Raw genomic sequence first — 14,476 nt, forward strand, 5'->3', positions numbered from 1 at the left:
TTGTAATTTTTACTTCTTTCTTTTCTCTTTTTTAGTTCATCACACATTATTGTCTCTGTTTATTTTTAATAGGTATTATAACTAATGTTATCTGATTTGCTAGTTTTCCTTGTGGGTTGAAAGTGACTATACTTTCTAAATGCTTCATATTCATTGAGAGAATTTTTTTTCTTTGTAAGAATTCACGATCCCTTGGAGGATTCAAGATGGCAGCAGCCAATAGCACCCACTCAATGGAGCCTGAGAGACCTTGGAGGCCTTGGGGACACTGGGGAGTGGAGGAGGAGTCTGCACAGTGCGCAGTATCTTCAGGATAATGAAAAAAAAAGGTAGGTCCTACGCTAAAGTGCTTTTAAAAGTGGGCTCATAGAATGTGAAAAAAAGATGGCAGATCAGAGCCACACTTATGGTGGGAGAGAAATGAAACCAGAGACACAGAGGCCATGACAGGTATGGGAGCACAGTCACATGATGGACAGCGGACAACGTGCACAAAACACGGGACAGAGGAGATTCTTGTCTTTGCTAAGTAGGGGCTGGCCGAGCCTTTTAGCACAGAGCTGCTACTGCTGCAGCTCGTGCTGCTCGCTCTGCTGAAGGGAAGAGAGCTCGGGTCTGTGGCATTGCCTGAGGGCTGCAGACAGGCTGGATGGGGCTGGCGAGCAGGCAGGGAAACCAGCCCTGAGAACTGGGAGGGGTGTGCGCTGGCCTTGAGCTTGCGCAGATCCTGCCCTGATGTGCTGCTTGGCCCCAAGATCATCCCGATTCTAGGCAACAACAGGATATCTGAGATGAGTCTCAGCAACAATTGTCCAGTATTTACTCTAAACTCTAAACTTTGAACCGGACTTATGACTCACTGAAGTAAGTATTTGCATGGAAGTTGAATCAAAAAAAAAAAAAAAAAAAAAAAAAAGAAGAAGAAGAAGAAAAAAAGAAAAGAAATACGTTGTGCAACACACAGCAAGTTTGCCACTCACTTTAATAAATAATCGTGGGACAGAGAGGTAGGGAAGATGGCAGAAAGGAGAGGCCGAAGCAGCAGCTATGGGAACCAGCTGAGGCAGACAAAGGAGCATACTGTTGTAGGGACAGCAGAGTGTTGTGTAGCAGCCTGGAGCTTGCATAGGCTCTGCCCAGAAATTGCTGCCCCGCTGCATGCTCACTCTGGCTCTAGCAACAGTAAGCTATCTGAGATGAAGAAAGCTTCATTTTCTGGATTAAGCCTCCTGGAAAGACCTTCACGGTCAGTGCTGCCGCTGGAGGCCATGTTGGTTTTCATGGTTCCTTTTGCAGCCTGGAGTCTTGTTGATGTCTGTGTTTCTGGTGGAGACCATGCGAATGTCTGTGGTCTGTGCCGCTGCCTGAGGCCTTGTTTGTGTCTGAGGTTCCTGCGTGCTAGAGGCCATATTGATGTCTGTGATCTGTGCTGCCTCCAGCTCTTATGGGGAAGGAAGCTTCTTTTGCAGGGGTACCAATGAGTGCAGACTCATAATTGAGAATGAGAGACATTGAAGGCTTCTGTGACTACACCCCCATCAAAAGAAACAGTTCAGAAGGAAGCTACTGAAGAGAGTCCTTCAAAACTGTGGCAAAGATGCTGAAGTACATCCCATCACAGCTGATGGCTTCTGGCGGGGGTGTGATTGGGCTTCATTGTACGATATTCCCCAATATTCAATAAGATATTATGTTGGGAAAAATAAAGAAAAAAAGAATTATAAAGATTTAATGATCAACTTTCTTACTTGTTTGTTTAGTTTTTATGTTCTGTTTGAACTCTTTTTCACTTTTGTGTTGTGAAAGGCATACTGAAATTTGCTATAACTTTATTTTATTTATTCATTTTATTTCTATTTTGAATGTAGTTATGACCTCTCAAAATTATTTATGTGCCACTATGATACACAAATATCAGAAGCTGTTTCTAGTTTGTAATTTGCTAATTCTATCATTATAATTATAAATTTTTGTTTTGATGCTTTTATTACTAAATTTTCTTCTTTCTACATCAAAATTAAAATTCTTACTTTCTTTGGAGTTTTTGTGTTTATATTTAAAGTTTAGTTTTAATCATGCTGAATCTGTTTGACTTTTACTACTTCATATTCTATATAATTATGAAATTTGATTTTTCAGTTAATCTCAAAAATTATATTTAACTTGGTCAATAAAACTCTAATATTTGTTAGTGTTAGCAATGGGTTTTGTTCCAATTTTGTAGTCTGAGATCACTGTAGGCAGAGTTTCTCTGTGTCCCAGCAGCCACTCCTGTTGTGCCCACATCACGGGACCCCCCAAACAAGACCACCACAGAACTGGTATCCGATGTAAGCACACTGGGGTTAGCTAACTCGGACCATAATCCAAGACATTGCTGCAGTGGGTTGGGGAGAAAGGCCCTGAGCGCTCAGAGTAATGGGTTTTTAAAGGGGAAAACTGCAAGCAGGGTGGCACAAGCCTTGGCGTTTCGGAGTTAGGTAAAAATATTAGGGTATAGGGGAATTTCAAAACAGTGGTTGATCAGATACCTAAAAGGATATTTGGCCCAAACAGATGTTGTTTGGATATCCTGATGGGTCACTTTAACCAGGGCAGGCTCAGTTTCTTGTGAATGTTTATGGTTTTGCTGGGCTGCATTCACTCCCCAGTTAGGTCCTTTTTAAAGTGGAGTTCTTTCTCAAAATGGAGTCTGTTCTGCTCCTTCACTCCCTCATAACCACACTGAGACTTTTTACTGATTATAAATGTTTAGCTGATAGCTCAGGCTTGTTACTAACTAGGTCTTACAATTTAAATTAACCCAGATTTCTTATTTAAACTCTGCCATGTGGTGGTACCTGTTTTCAGCAAGTTCATCATGCTTCTTTCTGTGTTTCCTTGTGACTCCCCAGACTCTGCTCTTCTTCTTCCCAGCATCCTCCTCGTCTGGTTTTCCTGCCCAATCTCTTCCTGCCCAGTGATAGGCCAGCCAACTCTTGATTATCGAGTGTGTGTGTGTGTGTGTGTCTGTAGGTAAATACATATACTAAGATTTCATGCATTACAGATTCAAGGTGATTGTGTTGATGACACTCTCATTTGCCATCCATTTCCACAGAACTTAAACTTTGTAAATCTTTGCAGATTTTTTTTTTTTTTTTTTACAAGGGAAGCACTTGCTGCTTGGAGCCTGATTATTTTGTAATCTGATTATTCACAGCTTGCAAATTTGTAATTGGGCTTTAACAACTAGAAAACCTCCAGATTTCAGAAAAACTAATTTACTTTTTTCCCCTGTGGTTAATTGTTGTGTTCACACTCAAAACAGTGGAGAAATGACTTCTAGCGGGCTTTGTGCAGTGTTCTGGAACCAATAAAACATATTATTGATCACCTAATGAGAAACACCATGCTCAGGTAAACTCACTGTGTCTGGGCAGGGATACAAATGATCCTTCTGTTCTATCCCGAGTGTCGCCTGCCATCTTACTCAAGCCCACTGCACTGCTACACAGCAAATGTGCCTTAAATTAGGCTGGAGGAACCGACAGGGAGCTTTGTTCGAACTCCTACCCTCTTCCTTTCCCACAGAGCTGCCCATTGCTTCCAATTTAGCTAAAGATCATCAAAATTAATTATGATTGAGTGGTATCAAAATTGAAACAAAGTTAAGTCACTTTGAGTCTCTTTAAATTAGTGAGTAAAGTAATATATTTCTCCACTCTACTCTGTAAGGTTGAAACAAGTTGATCAGATAAGCAGATAAGCAGATTGAATTTGCTGATTTAAAAACTATAGTTTGCAGAATATGTGTAGAAAAGGGATATTGCAGAAGGAAATTGGCTTGGCAAGGTCAAAAGGAAAAGAAAGGAGGTAAACATTTTTATTTCATTAGAAATTTTGACCAGCATTCTTAAAATGTGGCCATTGCAGTCTTATCGTAATTGGGAGAATGAAAACAATGAAAGAGATTTATCTTTGTCTCTTCAAAATGCAAAATCTCAAAGGCCCGTGTACACACAGTCAAGTCAGTGGTCTCAGGCAGAAAAGTCTGCCATGTCTGTGGTCACTCATGTCACTATTATCTCTACTTTGAAGCCACCAAGGGTTGTTGAGCACTTTTGCTACTTAGGGTTTCCTAGAGTAACAGAATTGCTGGATGAATATGATTTATTAAGTCAGGCTATACAATGTGGTTAGTAGTAGTATCCAGCTGACACCCAAGAGACCAAGAGGTGGTGGAGCTAGTTGCTCTGTCCATGTGACTGGGTGCCCAGCCATCCCAGTCTACCACTGAAGATGCCGCAGGCCCGGTCCACACTTAGCCTGGAAATGACTGTTCTCGTACAACACCGTAAATCAGGTCAGCAGCAAGATGGATGTCCAAACACAGAAACGGAGAGCAAGACTCCCTCCACCCTATCCTTTTCAGTGGGCTGGTCCTGGAAGGTGAGCCTGCGCTTTGGGTAAATTTTCCACATCACTTAAGACAATCAAAACACCTGAGGTTCCCTACTCAGGTGACAGTAAATTTCGGCAAGTCAATACCATAAACAGAATATATTGCATTTTTTTCAATAAAACTTAAAAATCTTAGAAATGAAATTGATAAAATTAGAAAAAAAGGAAATAAAAACAGTCACCACACTATACATGACATGGAGTTGGACAAAAGAGTCTGTTTACACAATTATTCCAGGATATTAATGGAATAGAGCTCTGAACAGTATCTCACTGGCAAGTGAATGTTCCTGTGTGGAAAAAGTCATGTATTTCTTTTGCTTTGCTAAATTACATGCTCCCATCTACACAGGGACCAATCATTTCAATCCTTTTCTGAGCCAGTACCTGAGAGAACAATGACCAGTCTCTGGAGTCTCTTGTGACTAGCATAGCACAGGATGATTTAATGGAACTAATTAATTATTACTTGGAAAAGACACAATTTAAACCTAAAACCCTCTTGCCATTTTCAATAAAATCTCATCTCTCTTTCATTCTCTGTCTCTGTCTCTCTCTCTCTCTCATATATCCTAGCTTGGCTGTTGGATATTGACTTTAAATGGATAAGAACACAAGCAGAACACATGTGGAAATGTACAATTTATATCATGGAAAGTGAGACGGAACAGTATACTGAATTCATCATACCTGATACAATTTGTAAACACTATTTTCAATGAAGTAATCTGTAGCTTTGGTGCCTGTCCTGGAACTAGCTCTTGTTGACCAGGCTGGCCTAGAACTCACAGAGATCTGCTTGCCTCTGCCTCCCGAGTGCTGGGATTAAAGGTGTGCGCCACCACCGCCTGGTTACAATGAAGTAGTCTTTAATGAAAAGTGGACAAGATGCTTTTGTGAGCAATGTGAGTCACTGCTCTTGGTTAGGTACATAAGCACATACCTCCTCATACTGTAGATGTGGGAAGAGACAGACCAGGGTTTTAAGTAGATTTATTTGGATAAGAAAAGGTTTCTGTGGGCTGTATGTGAAGAGGATAAAGTTAAGAACAAGGGATTCAGAAAACAATACTTTTGAACTTTTTAGTAGCACCATACTGGAGACTGCCATCTGCTCTAGAAATCTAGCCAATGATAGCACTAATATCTTCTGAAATCATGCCATAAACTCTTACAATGCAGCCACTAGAGATTGTTTTTAAATAAATAAATGCTATATTTTATTCCAAAAATATCTTTTTACCTGATCCAGAGTCATAATCTAATTTTTTCTCTGTCTTTACAAAAGATACATTAGTCCTTGAGAACATAATCTTGAAGAACAATTTGCTTAGATCTTAAGCATGGACTGTGATTTACTTTTGTGCACACTGATTAGTGTTTCAAATTAGTGTTTAAGGTAGAATAAAATTTGCAGAGTTGTTGAGATTCTGGGAGAGGAAAATTTGTAAAAAGTAAAAGATTAAGATGTAAAAAGGGCTGGGCAGTGTTGGTGAATGCCTTTGATCCCATTACTTAGAGCCAGAGGCAGGTGAGTTTCCAAGTTCAAGGCCAGCCTAGTCTACAGAGTAAATTCCAAGACAGCCAGGAGTACAAGAGAAGTCCTGACTTTAAAAAAAAATGTAAAAAAGGAGTAAAATGCAAGTGGAGAAAGACATTCTCTAGGAACAACTTGTTGCCTGTTTTTCGCTCTTTGGTCCTATGCCCTCAGTGTTACTGTGCAGCAGGTCTATGGAAAATCCTAGAACAAGAAAGATGAAAAGAACCCTAGCATGTAGGCACCTGATGCACGCATTAAAGGCAGAATATTCTTTCATTTTTATAATATGTGTAAATAGGTATCTTTATATGCTCCTGGGTAATGAATCTATGAATAGTACAAGTGAGCAATATGTAGCCAAGCCTTGATTTCTTAATAAAAACAGAAAAGAATTACAGAAGATGATTCAGAGCAAGTCTCAAAATATTTGAGTTCTAGTGACCCTACTGTACTTGTACTATGGGGAACTGCGTTTTCTACATTTGCTATTAGATAATAAACATGTCAGCATTTCTCTCTGGCAGGGATACTTTAGGAAAGATTAAACAGTATTAAAATATTTCTCTAAAAGTACATTTGATATGTAGCTTATTATACAAGAAAAATTGTGTAAGAATGTACTTAAATAAAATGTATATAAATTTCATTTTCAAAAAAATACAATCTGATACAGTAGCATGTGAGTGCTTATTTGCCTGCCTTAATGACTTTGAAATACATTTATTTATTTATTATATTTACTCTATGTGTCTTTTACATCATGTATCTTGAGCCCATTCATTTCTTCATCTGATTCGCATCTGGCCTCTACCCCTGCACACCCCCAAACAAAATTTAAGAGAAAACAGAAAAAAAGTAAATTAAAATTTAAAAAAAGCAAAATACTTAAAAAAAATCTTATCATGGATGCTTCAGTGTGACAGAGTGAGTCATGTTGCAAACTCCTTTGTCCATTTATCTTTACTTGCAAGTGTTCATTGCAAAGAGTCATTGGTCTGGTTCAAGGCCTCTGGTTTCTACTACCCTATTGATACTGGGCCCTCCCTAGGGCTTCTCTTGATATTCTCTTGTCATGGCAACCCTATAGCTTTGGGTCTGTAAGCCAGGCCCCTTTATGTGCTCCAAGGTAGCTTGGATGATGGGGCCAGACCAAGTCATGTCCTAGGGTCTGGGCAACTGTAGGGTTGGTCTGCAGGATGTGAAATGGGGAAACTTCTCCCATGCTCACAACTTCACAGGGCTGTCTCACCCACACCTGTGCTAACAGGGCTGACTCTATGGTGCTGTCCTGGCAAGGTACAGGGCCTGCTCTTCCTAGCGTTGCAGTTGGTGGGGGTCAGGGAAAATTCTCCCACTAAAAGAAATTTTTTAAGGATGAAATTTATTAAGTCACTCATGATGCCATATTGTAGGAATTCCTTCTGTTTGTGTGTTGCTTTCATTGGTTAATGAATAAAGATAGGGCAGAACTTAGGTAGGTGGGGAAAACAGAACTGAATGCTGGGAGGAAGAAAGTGGAGTGAGAGAGAAGCCATGGATCTTCTGCTTGAGAAGGATGCTGATTAGAATCTTTCCCGGTAAGTCACTGCCATGTGGCGATATACAGATTAATAGAAATGGGTTAAATCAAAATGCGAGAGTTAGCCAATAAGAGACTAGAGCAAATGGGCCAAGCAGTGTTTTAATTAATTCAATTTCTGTGTAGTTATTTCAGGGCTAAGCTAACCAGGTGGCCAGGGTAAAAAGCAGGCCCTCTCTCTGTAACAATGCCATGCTTACAAGACCATTTATGGTCATCCTGCTGATGCGAGAGGAAGAGCACCAGCGGTATCTTCAGCTAATGGATTTGTTTGCATGCACAGGACCCAAACAGAACCAACAATGTACGGAATCTGGGAGGCTTTGTTGTACCTAACAGAAATATCCTTCAAACACATGTCGATACTGAGACCTAATATTTCTAATTGGCAGTTTAAAAAACTTGAGGACATGGCTGTGTAATCCAGATGTTTCTTGCTAGAAGCATTGCAATGCCAGCGTAGACACCTCGTGGTTCTGCTGGCTGTAGATCTGGCAGGGTTTATGGTACATATACTTGACTTTTATCAGTTTACACATACGCATGATCAAGGGGAAAGCCAATGATATTGTCACTTTTAAAAAATTTAAAAATGTTATGAATATTAATACTTTTTAATATTTGCCTACATTTACATTGTACCATGTGTTCCTTGGGAAAATTGCCTTGCAGGTTCTTCCCTGGTCTGAGGCAGAGTCTCTCTACCAAATATGTCAGTGTTTCCTAGGCACTAATTCCTTCAGTAGAATTTAGTCTTAGCTTTTGGAAAAGAGCTCATTAGTACTGGTGATCCACTGTATTTTATTCAAGCCATAGACTGTATGTTATTTCTGTGTATCAATATAATTAGTAAATTCATTATGGTAGTTTAAATGTAATTGTCCCTAGAATCTTAAAGGGACTGGCACTATTAGGAGGTCTGGCCTTGTTGGAATAGATGTGGTCTTGTTGGAGGAAGTATGTCACGTGGAGGTGGGCTTTGAGGTCTCATTTATGCTCAAGACATCTTTCAGTGTGTTAATCTACTTCCTACTGCATGAATATTAACGTGTAGCAGCCCTTTCTCCAGAAACATGCCTGCCTGCACACTGCCATGCTCCTACCACAATGATAATGGACTAAACTTCTGAAACTGTAAGCCCCTACCTTAATTAAGTGTTTTCCTTTATAAGAGCTGCTGTGTCATGGTGTCTCTTCACAGCACTAGAAACCCTAAGACATTTATCCTTTTTGTTCCACCCTTGTAAAGTTGAGAGTTTCCTATTGTTTTCTCAATTTCTCTTTCTGTTATGCCTTTAAATTTCATTGATGGGGGTTTAAGATGTAACAGAGTGGATGAGAAATCTATGCATACCTCATTGGTTAAAAATCTGTGGTTTTTAAAATATATTTAACAATATTGGAATAATGAAATGGCAATTAACATCAAGTGGTTTTATTTTAAATATAATAATTAACATTGCCATAATGTGATTTCAACACTGTAGACATTACATACTTTGTGTTTATGTATTTTCAACACATACTTAAAATCAGCAATAATAATCCATTATTTAATCATGAAAATATTGACACCATTAATGAAACCTTAGCATCCACTAGGAGGAGCTGAGTACTTTATCAAGAAGTGAGATTTATGACTTAAAGTATTGAGTAACACATTTTCAGTAGGTTGGACTTCAGTTTGTTAAAAATACTAAGTGAGATCAACTGAATGTATTGAGCATTAGCAATTTTGGAAAAAAAAACATCTAAAACATACACTTGATTTTATTCTGACCTTTTAGCTCCCAAATTATTGTAAAGTCATCTGAATTATTCAGGACAGCTCCCATGGCTGAGCTCAATTTGGCATAATTAATAAAGAAATTGTCTAAACTAGGAGTCATGAGGAGGTCTGAGGAAAAGATCACATACCAGACATAAAGAACCAGTGAATATAATAAGGGAGGTGCCAGATGTAACAGTCTGAGTGGGGCATCCCGTAGAGTGGCTGCAAACAGACAGGGGAGGGCCTGTGTCCTTTCTTCTCTCTTAACCGGTGAGCTTGGGAAGGCTCACACTTGGGACAGCATGATGTGAAGCACTTGATTTATCATCTGCTCTTTTCATCTTTGTCTCCTTCTGTACCCAAAGTTATATTGATGTCGGCAAATTATAATTGTTGAAAATGTTGATGCATGTTTAAGACAAGCGTGGCACTTCTACTACACTATCATACACAAGCATGCCATTTTACTCATGCTCTACATAAACAGGACATCTTATCCATACCACTGTATACAAGCATGACTCTCTCACAATATACAATACACAAGTGTGGCACTCCTTCCACATTGCCATACCCAAGCATTCCAAAGACAATCAGTTCATTTTTTGCCTTCACTTTCATAAATATGTAGCTGTAGGTAGAAAGTTTTATGGATATGTGTGTCTCTGTACTTGTGATGTCTATATGTATTTGTGTGTATGCACATTCATGCACAGATGTGTGTGTGTGTGTCTGTGTGTTACAGAAGTCAGCGTTTTGTGTCTTCCTCTATTTTCTTCTCAGATACAAGATCTCTCACAGAAGCCCATCAGTGCTGCTAGACTGGCTGACATTGAGCTCCAGAGATCTATCTACCAGCTCTGGGATCACAAACATGTTACTGTGTGACACTTTATGTGAGCATTCGGGAAACAGGTCATAGAAGCACATGCCTGGAATATGTATCTTAAAGTTTCTCAAAACTCACATTCATCAAATATATATACTAAGTAAGCACATAGAAATTAATTGTTTTAACATTAGAGACGTGTAAATTAATCCACATGAGAAAACAGTGGCATTCTTATTAGTACCTTGTTATTTTTTGTGTGAATTAGTTTTCTAATTTCTTCATTTACTAATACAAATAATATAAACATTCACATTCAAATTTTTACATGGGCATATAAATTTCACTTATTTTTGGTAGCCACTTTAGACAATGTTAATAGATTTTTTTTATATAACTGCTAAACAAACCAGTGATACCTAAGCCTTTCCTATTTGATTTTCTAAAGTATATGAACCATTTTACAAACACACTAGCAGTGTATAATTCTTCTGCCTTTTCAACAGCCTTGCCAATATTTCTAAATATGTTTATTTTAAATTATAGCTCATATTAATTTCTTATAGGTATTTAACAAGTTACCAAAAAATATGCAGTTTAAAAAATGTACTTTCTGACTTATAGTTCTGACCAGAATGGTGTAAGAAGGTGCACCATCTCAACTAGCCAACTGGAATCATCTTGAACAGTTTGTAACTGAAAACTGATCTTAAAGTGGTACTATCAGCATAATGACATCATATCACCAAGGTGGAGTCATTGTTGTGAGGCTCCATCTTCTTCCGGGAAACTTCAAAGATTACTTGAAGAAAATTTATTGTTCACTGTAGAAAACTTAAACATTATTCATATAGATACATTCAACAAAACATACCATAGAAACAGTAATAAATATGGGAAGAAGTAAAATTTTTTGAAAGCAGAGTTTTGATAATAGAAGCCCCCAACTTTTGTCTCATACGAGACGGTTCCTGATATGAGACAGAAACTCTGAATTTTTCTTTTAGCAACATGCTTGCATTTAGAGAAAGATAGCCACTGTCCAACTTCAAAACCAGCTTTGATTTTTAATAAATGGTGACTACAATTATATATATGTCAATAAAATCTTATCCTGCAGAATATATTGATATCATAAGTCAGATTTATCTTTGCTTGTTGATTCTTTCTGGATAGTTATTTTCTTCTTTAAGCATATAGATGTTCAAGGTCTCTTGACTTTTCAAAGATATGCATTTTCCTGAAAAGACAAGAACAGAACCCTGCCCCAGCCCTTATGAGATTTCCTTACAACCTGAAGGATTGTCACCTCTGTGGATGAGTTGTTAATTCTCTTTATCAAGAAGTTTCTCCTTTTCCAAACAAATCTTTATAATTTTGATGGTATTTAGAGACATATGCTGGACCATTGTGTGTCTTTATTTGTGCAGGTATACCCATGATGGCCTAACTTCTAATAAATGCATGATTACCAAATCAGCCTTTTCTGAGCTCAAGGCAGTTGCCCATTGAAAACCTGAATAGGTGTCAATGGTGTGCTGTACATATTTTAACTTTCCAAATTCTGCAAAGTGGAACACATCAATCTGCCAGATTTAATTCCTTTGAGTAATGTTTGGTTATATAAAGAACAAGTAGAACATTTCCTTATAATTTCAGCTTTTTGCCATGTAATAGCAAAGCCTTTAAAAAAAAAACCTTTGCTGTTGACATGATGTATTTTATGAAATTCTGAGGCCTTCAGCACATTTCCAATCAATAATCAATCAATTTCTGCATTACCTTGTCCTAGAGAACCTGGCAGACCTGTATGTAACAGGATATGTGTTATGTATATGGGACAAAGTCTGTTCCTGATTATATCTTGAACCTGCATGAATAATGAAGTCAATTCTATATCATCTGATATAACATGAGGTCCTGCTTGTTGGGATTTCTATCCTGCCCAGTTCCCCACAGCCAGCAAGTCCAAAGAAAATTACACAGAGATCTCCATTAGTTATAAAACTGATTGATCCATTAGCTCAGGCTTCTTATTAGTTCTTGTAACTTATATTAACCCATTATCCTTATCTATGTTAGCCACATGGCTTGGTACCTTTTCTCAGTGGGGCAGGTCACATCCTGATCAAAATTAAGATGTCATCTTAGTGGGTTTTTTATGAAGTTTCTGTCTCCATCTCTTTCAATTAATTTTGTTTTGAAGTTTATTTTGTTTGTTATTAGGATAGCTAAACCATCTTTCTTTCTAGGTTCATTTTATTGGAAAGTCTTTTTCCAAGCATTTATTCTGCTATAATGTCTATCTTTAAGTTGAGGGCTTTTTTTTGTATGCAGCAGAATGACTGACTTTGTTTTTGTATCCATTCTGTTAGCTTGTATCTTTTTATTGATGAATTGAGTCCAATGATATTGAGATATATTGATGACCACTAATTACTGATTGTTGGTGTTGGTGGTGGTAGTGTGTGTTTTCCTTCTTTGCATTTTATCAATATGGGATAATCTATTATCTCAGTTTTCAAAGGTTTAGTTAACTTATTTGGATCAGAGTTTTCCTTCTAGTATTTTTTGTAGGGATGGATTTGTGCATGTATATTGTTGACATTTGACTTTGTCATGAACAATTTTACTTTCTACATCTATGGTGATAGAAAATTTTGCTGGATATATTAGTCTGGCCTGGAATATGTGGTCTCTTAGAATCTGCAAGACATCTGTCCAGGCCCTTCTGGTTTGTAGAGTTTCCACTGAGAAACTCTTCAGATGTAATTCTTATAGGTCTGCCTTTATATGTTACCTGATCTTTTCCTCTTGCACCTTTTAATATTCTGTCTTTGTTCTGCATGCTTAATGTTTTGATTGTTGTATGATTGGAGGATGCTTTTTTTTTTTCCTGATCCAGTCTATTTGGTGTTCTGAAAGGTTCTTGTGCCTTTATGGGCATGCCCTTCATTAGGTTAGAGAAAATTTCTTCTATGATTTTGTTAAATATATTTTCTGGGTTTTTGTTCTGAAATTCTTTTCCTTCTATTCCAATTATTGTTAGCCTTGGTCTTTTTCATAGTATCCAAGATTTTCTGGATGTTTTGTGTTAGGGGAATTTTAAACTTGACATTTTCTTTGACCCATGAATCTGTTTCTTCTATTGTATCTTCAACACCTGAGATTCTCTCTTCCATCTCTTGTATTCTGTTGATGATGCTTGTGTCTGTAGCTCCTATTTCCTTACCTACTAGGTTTTCTATTTTTCCATTTCCTGAATTTCTGGTTTCTGTTTTTTTTTGTTGGTTCTATTTCCATTTTTTTTATGTCATAAATATTCTCCTCCTTCTTCTTTCTCTTCCTCCTCCTCCTCCTCCTCTTTCTCCTCCTCCTCGTCCTCCATCTTCTTCTCCTCCTTTTTACTCCCCTTTTTTGCTTCTTGGCATTCTTTAAAGATTTATTGATTCCCTATAACTTTTTGTTGTCTTTTCCTAGATTTCTTTATGGGAGATTTTTATTCCCTGTTTAAGGACTTTGATCATTTTTTTTTGTGTGTGTTTCATTTCTCTGTGGTTTTGGAGCCTGTTCTGGAACTAGCTCTTGTAGACCAGGCTGGTCTTGAGCTCACAGAGATCCGCCTGCCTGATCATTTTCATAGAGTTATTTTAAGGTCATTTTCTTGTGTTTTGGCTTCATTGGAATGTTCAGGTCTTGCTGTTGTAGGGTAACTAGGCTCTGGTGGTACCAATTGCCCTGTCTGTTGTTGATTGAATTCTTATACTCGTGTTTAGGCACTTGGGATTGGGATGATTTGGTTAAGGTACTGATTTCTGAGTTTGTCTTTATGGGATGCTTGTTTTGTTCTTTGTTTCATGCTTTTTCTTTGGTTTTTAAGTCTTTGCTGTCTGGATTTCTGGCAGTTGGCATGACCTCTGGTCTAGTTGGGAGTCATTATTTAGGTTAGGAGTTGGTTCAGTTTGGTCTTTGTTTCAGCAGGAGTTTCTCTTCTTTTTCCTTTTTTTAAAAATCACTTACTTGTACTCACTTTTAATAATAATATACCATAAAAAACAGCATACCCATCATTTTAAAGGAAGACGTTACTTTTGCATGGTGTCTGGCTGTGTAAATTACTGACTAAAGAACACAGTATTCAGCCATGCCTTTCTTTTTCCTTTTTTAGTCATGTTTCTATAAGTCATTTATTTGTATTTTATGTACATTGCTGTTTTGCTTGCATGTATATCTGTACGAGGATGTCAGATGTCCTGGAACAAGATTACAGACAGTAGTGAGTTGCCGTGTGGGTGCTGGAAATTGAGTCTGGGT

At 37.8% G+C, this 14,476-nt stretch overlaps 1 non-coding gene across 1 annotated transcript; it reads right to left on the minus strand.

Annotated features, from left to right (window-relative positions):
* Window positions 1-14,180: 14,180 nt before the first annotated feature.
* Window positions 14,181-14,310, minus strand: LOC130883226 (small nucleolar RNA SNORA15). Its single transcript, XR_009057922.1, has one exon. It is a non-coding gene; the product is annotated as a small nucleolar RNA SNORA15 (small nucleolar RNA).
* Window positions 14,311-14,476: the final 166 nt, after the last annotated feature.

Source organism: Chionomys nivalis, chromosome 10 (assembly GCF_950005125.1).
Source record: "Chionomys nivalis chromosome 10, mChiNiv1.1, whole genome shotgun sequence".
NCBI classification, from domain to species: Eukaryota; Metazoa; Chordata; class Mammalia; order Rodentia; family Cricetidae; genus Chionomys; species Chionomys nivalis.